The sequence below is a fragment of the Mixophyes fleayi genome, chromosome 3 (assembly GCF_038048845.1).
Source record: "Mixophyes fleayi isolate aMixFle1 chromosome 3, aMixFle1.hap1, whole genome shotgun sequence".
Lineage (NCBI taxonomy): Eukaryota > Metazoa > Chordata > Amphibia > Anura > Limnodynastidae > Mixophyes > Mixophyes fleayi.
The window spans coordinates 308,256,342-308,262,622 of record NC_134404.1 but is presented as its reverse complement, the minus strand read 5'-3'; positions in this window follow the sequence as shown (position 1 = coordinate 308,262,622).

Genomic DNA, 6,281 nt, shown 5'->3' with positions numbered 1-6,281 from the left:
GAATTTTATAACAATTGATATCAATGCAGTATTTCTTTTCTTTAACTTGGTGTTTTAGCTAAAGCTTAAACACAGTTTAATCCATGACAGAAGTAGAAGTATTATCTAATTTCAGTGTTTTCTCCAAATTCCCTGATAGCATCTTAAATCCATATTGAGGAGCATCTGATAAGATCTAGTATGGATTTTGGCTAACCCTGAGTACCTCAATGAGATTTCTGTAAATGGATGTTAATGTCCACAGCGAGGAGCTGTAATGGGGATCTAGGAAAATGATGTGAGCATGTGGATGTTCTTGCTCTTGGACTAGTGACAAAATCATTACACGGTGACAATGATAGATCAAATCTTTATCTGTATTTGCAAGCTGTCTATGCTGGAAAAGAAGCCAAAAATTGCTTTGAACAGATTTTCATTTCTTACAAAACAGTACTACAAAGATTAAAGAACCTGATGTTTCAAAGGTCCCAGAAAATCAATGATAAAAACATTTGTGGTCAGAGAATATCTGTCAAAGATATCTCCAAACGAAAACAAAACTAAAGTTTGTTAAAACTGTTGTGGCTTATAGCAATAGCTAGTATAAGGTCAAAGAAGCAGTAGAGGTAAAATGCAAGTTGTCTTTATATTCAAGATCAGGGGTGGAACTCTATATCACTAGGCTCCATGGTCAAATGTAGGGTAGGCAAGGTTAAAGCATAAATAAAAAATAGGCACTTTGGGAAAATTAAAAATGTCCCAAACTTTATTTGTTTTAAAACAAAACTCTGCCCTAAAGCCACTTTGTAATGAAAGTAAAATAAATACAATTCGAACATAAAATATCAATGTTAATATTTAAATATTTATTAAAAAAATATACATAAAGGGAAATAAAACATAGTCACCGCACCCATGAATTATAAATCTTTATGTGGTGCATTTAAACACAAGACTGGTACATATGAAAATCAGACTAACTAAACTCTTGTTCTAATATAGTGTCATCTAAGAAACAATAGTAAAGACTTAAAATGTCTATTTACCAAGTAACTATATTATTATTATACTATATTATTCATTTTATTTATATCATTCATTAGTATGGAAAAAAATGTTTTGAAGTGATTCCAACAAATACCTGGGTGTGCAAGCTTATCTTTATACTTAATTTAGATAATTTTGTCCCTTTTATATTTATGATGTTTTGTAATATTTTTGTATGTTCTAATGCCTTATGTACAACGCTGCCTACATGCATATGCCCCTTCTCTCCCCCCGTTCTGCCCCTCAAGTTGTGGGCAGTCAGAAGTGTAATATGTGTTCACAGATGAATTACACGCACTTGCATTTAATGGCTAGAAGTCAGTTTCCGAGCCTGCGCAGAGCAATTTCCAACAAGATATGGCACGCATCGGGACTTACGTGCCAAGATGGATCAGGACCATAGTGTTCATCCACACAATGCATGAGTGAGCTCCCTTGTGGACAATAAGATGCAATAGATTCTTATACACAATATTGTCCTATTCAACTATTGATGCACAGATATATTTATATATTTCTAAGAGTAATATAAGGTTTACCCCGCCACTTCCAACACGTGCTGGAGACGTGTTGGCCGAAAGATAGGAGTAACTTATAGTTTGTTTAAAAGAAATAGCACGGAAAAGGAGCGTACTTCCGCCCGCATGCAGAACCACACACATCATCAGCATATGCACATGGTTTATGATAAGACATCAACGTCAGCGAGTACTTTCACCTGCCCTATAATATCCACATTGGGCTATACCTCCTAACATGTGTATAAGCATATATGTTGGGAATGCCCCCCCTCTTTCCCGCTCTGTGACGTTCCAAAATATATCAATAAATAAATTATGCATATTTACAACTCTGCTCACTGCTTTATTGCCTCTAAGTGTTAAGAGCCAACCCCACACACACACGTTTGCCATGGATATCAATAGAGTTTGGCATAGCAACTGTGGAGCAATATTGTCTGAGAATATTACTAGCCCGACACACGTTTTCACAGATCCTGTTCTTGCTTTAAAGAGCTATTCCACTAATTTACTTGTGATTCTGCCTTTGATCCCCAGCGGCTTTGGCACAACTACAATCCCACTTATTCTCCTTTCCCCCCTATTAGTTCATCCAATATTATGCTTGTGCATTTATCTTATTAAAACGAACTAGTATGCGCAATATACAATATATACTTTGTATTCCAGTGACACTAATATTTGCTGTATTTATGTGCTGTATCTTTGCACTCCTTCTGTAAAATTGTTTCAATAAAAAATAAAATTCTATACTGATAAAACTGCAGAAGCGGAGAAACGTGTCAGACTTGGTGGACACAAACTTTGTAGCTTACCGCTGCTTTTTGGGTTCAATCAACCACTGTACATCAACTGCCTCTGACGAAACTGCACTAACAGAGAAAGGCTCTATGCTTGGTGGATACAAACATCATCTTTGGGAAAACAGTTATTGGACTCATTGAATAATTTTCTATTCTCCACATTCTAAAATCAACATTCCTAATTAACATATAAGGAGCAGAGAACAAATTCACAACTTTAGTAAGTGATTAAGCTCATTAAGAATATTACTGTGCTTAATATTGGAAGTCCTCTTTTATTTGTCTTAATTTAAAGCCATTTGTTTTACATGGTTTTATGATTATATATTATTATTTAAACAATGTATTCTTACTTCAAGTATATGTTAAATAGGCTAATAAAGAGGAGAAGGCAATGAATAATGAGGTAAACCACAATATGTTGATCCCAAGATAGTCAAATTAACTTTAAAAATGGTACAACAGCCACAATAGTAAGTGTCATTTAAGACAATGCAAAAATGCAATTTTCCAGTACAGATGCTGTTCTGTGATGTAACATGTCTACTTTCATGCAAATGCACCAGCTTCTATAGCAGTGTTTCTCAAATCCAGTCCTCAGGACCCCCTAGCAGTACATGTTTTCCATATCTCCTAGCTGCAGCACAGGTGTATTCATTACTGACTGACACAGTGTAGCATGTGGTATAATTATTTCACTGGTCACCTGGCAATCCTGCACTGCTAGTGGGTCCCTAGGACTGGATTTTAGAAACACTGTTCTATAGGGAAGTGCATGAATTTGTGCAAAATCAATTCCTATTGCCTTTCAGTATGGAACCTTTCAATCAGTACCTTAAATAATAAAATTAAACACAAAACATCAAATGAGGGCCAAACATTGTGGTTTGGAACACTAATGGCAGTTTGTATGCAGGTTCCTGGAGACATCACATCTGACAAACATAAATAATATATCTAACTGATCTGATGTAAATTTCAAATGGGAGGATCAGAATATGGCACCACTGGGCAAAATGGCAAAATTTGGGGGAGGGCCCGGCAAAACTGGTCCACCATCAAGAGTCCGCTATCTGCTGTTCTGATCATGTGCAGGGATTGGCACATACGCAGAGAAGCTCAGAGCGGGGGACTCGGGAGAGTGTTGGGCACCCCTCAACTTCAAGCACCATATCGGCTGTATCGCTGCATCCTCTACGGTTGTGGTAGTTTCACTACCGTGTGCAGGCAATTACATGCAACGCCAAGTAGTAGCGCTATGGCTTGCATGCAACCAGTGAGCAGTAAAGGGACTCAGTATACAAATCTAGCACAGACAGGGCCGGTGCTACCATTACGCAAAGCTAAAACACTCAATAAGTGAGATAATGTCACTCATTTAGTGATTTTAGTGCCCTCGGGATGTCCCCACATGGAAAATTGACGGGTTACATAAATGAGAAGCAGCCAGCAACTTCTTACATGTGAAGCAGTTGGCTGCATCTCCTCGTTGTCAGTGTTACACTGGACATCCGGTTCTTAGCTATCAATGACCTCCCTCATTCCATCCGCCTCTCTCCGACTCTGTGCTCCTTCAAACGTGCACTAAAAACCCACCTCTTCCTTAAAGCCTACCAACCATCCACATAACCCCTTCACCTCCTCCACTCGCTCTCTCCCTTGCCTCATCTGGCTCCCCTTGTGTCTGTTCTGTTTTCCCTCCCTTAGGATGTAAGCTCAAATGAGCAGGGCCCTCTTCCCTCCTGTCTCCCTACCTGTTCTTCTGCTCCGTGTTTATTGCTTTACCTGCCTGGAGTTCTGAAGTACTGGGATTTTTGTTTATTGTTTTGTACTGTCTCACCCTGTATAGTCTACTGTTTGTATGGTGTATGGCGCTGCGGAAATCTTGTGGCGCCTAACAAATAAAGGATTATAATAATAATAATAATAATAATAATAATAATAATAATAATAATGTCACAGCCGATCTCCACATTCCCAGTCTGAAAAACAGAGGAAGCCATGTCTAACCTAGGCCAAGGTGCGAAACAGCGGGGTTGTGGGTGACGACTGAGGGTACTGCTTCTGAGTGTGTGTGTGGGGGGAGGGATTGCAGAGGCCCAAGGCTTGCGCAGGCCCAGGCTGTGAGGGACCAATACTAATCACTGTGCCACTAGTTAATTGCACACTATTTTAAAACAAAATTAATGTAAGCTGCAAACTTAATATGAACTTTTGCTATTTATATTTTAAATTACACCACATACATAGTGTATGAGAGGTATAACAATCTAGTTTTGGATTTGCTTTATAAAATTCTAAAGGTGGAATCCTTGCTTTAACAATCCAACGCTTGCCCCTGCTTTTGAACCACGTGTACATGTGCATTTAATTGTGGTTCTGTAAATCATTTATCTTACAGGAACTTTGCTCCTACCTGCACTATCTTACATTCACTACTTTGCTTGTTTTTCCTTTTTAACTAAATGTGTCAAAGGTGTTAGCATCGAACCAGCATCAAAACAGTAATGTATGTGTTCAAGAATTACTTGCATAAAAAGTTAACAAGGGACTTTAAGGATATGGACAATTAGAAATAGTTCAGGTGTTCTCAGGAGGTGTATACTTATATTGACTCTGAATAAAATGCCTTTCCTGACCTTTGAAATCACGATGCTCTGTCATATGTTAGAGTTTTCATTGTATATTTTGTGTCTCTGTCTATATTGATGTGCATGCGAATGGACTAGTAATGATTAAATATTATACATGGCGCAGTATTTTTATTATAATGTTTTACAGACCCTCCAGCTAGCTCTATTGTCATATTACAGCTGCAGATGGTACAATTGTGCCAGGTGTGTAAGCTATTAATATAGAATTTATAAATTTCTATAAATATTAGTATTCTTCTAGGATTAATTATTCTGATGACTAACTGTATACCTTTCTAGGCCAGATTTTGTTCCCCAGACTTTAGGAAGATGAAATGGCCTATCTGAGTAAGTCGATCACTATAGATGAAGTCATTAGAACAATAACCTTCCTTTCAAACCCCAAGACATTGGTGTTAGGAATACAGTGGCAGGAAGAATAAGGTTATGTTGTGATAAAAGATGGTTTATTGAAACTCAGCAGCAGTCTGGGAATAACAACAGAGTCACCGTGCTGAACCGGCAATAATTATATACAGAATAATATGGAGATACAAGGTATAGCAGAACATCTCTGGCAGTAGACAGTCACTGGTAATGCAGATATGTTTCACTGACACTGATACAGAATATACAAAAAGAAAAAGAAGTTTGTTATTGTAGGTGCACTGACAACTCCTCATAACCTATAGTATGAATTCAAAGGGTGCAAACCTAAATGAAAACGTAACTTTTATTATTATATATAAATTTAGCGAAATATAAAAACAAGTGTAAGTGCTTAAACAAAAGTGATATGTAAAATCGCTGTGTGCACCACTACGCATCTCCTATATAATATTATGAGCTATTGCTATGAAGCTTCAATATAATAAACTCTTCCTACACCAGATTCAAAGTGTAATGTTGTAGAAGTGTGAGTAAAGATAGGTAACAACAAAATTACCTGGCACCTAGTCTAAATATTGAAGTATATATTCCATGGCAGATACACTCTTAATCTCATCTACTGAATATCCTCTAGATATATGCATGGAGGAATATAGTATAATGCCCAAAAGCTGTTTACCCTAAGAATGATAATCGCTATGGATCATAGCAGCGCTATGGAGGATGATTTGCTGACTACCTAATTTGAACTCCAGACTAGCTGTGGGTTTAATGCAGTAATATTGAGAACAAGCATCTTCATTAATAAGGTGAGACAGAGTGCAGACAGCGAAGACGCCGACACGCATTTCGCTAAGTCTGCTTAGTCAATGGTCATTGACTAAGAGACAGACAAGCTGTTTGTTCTC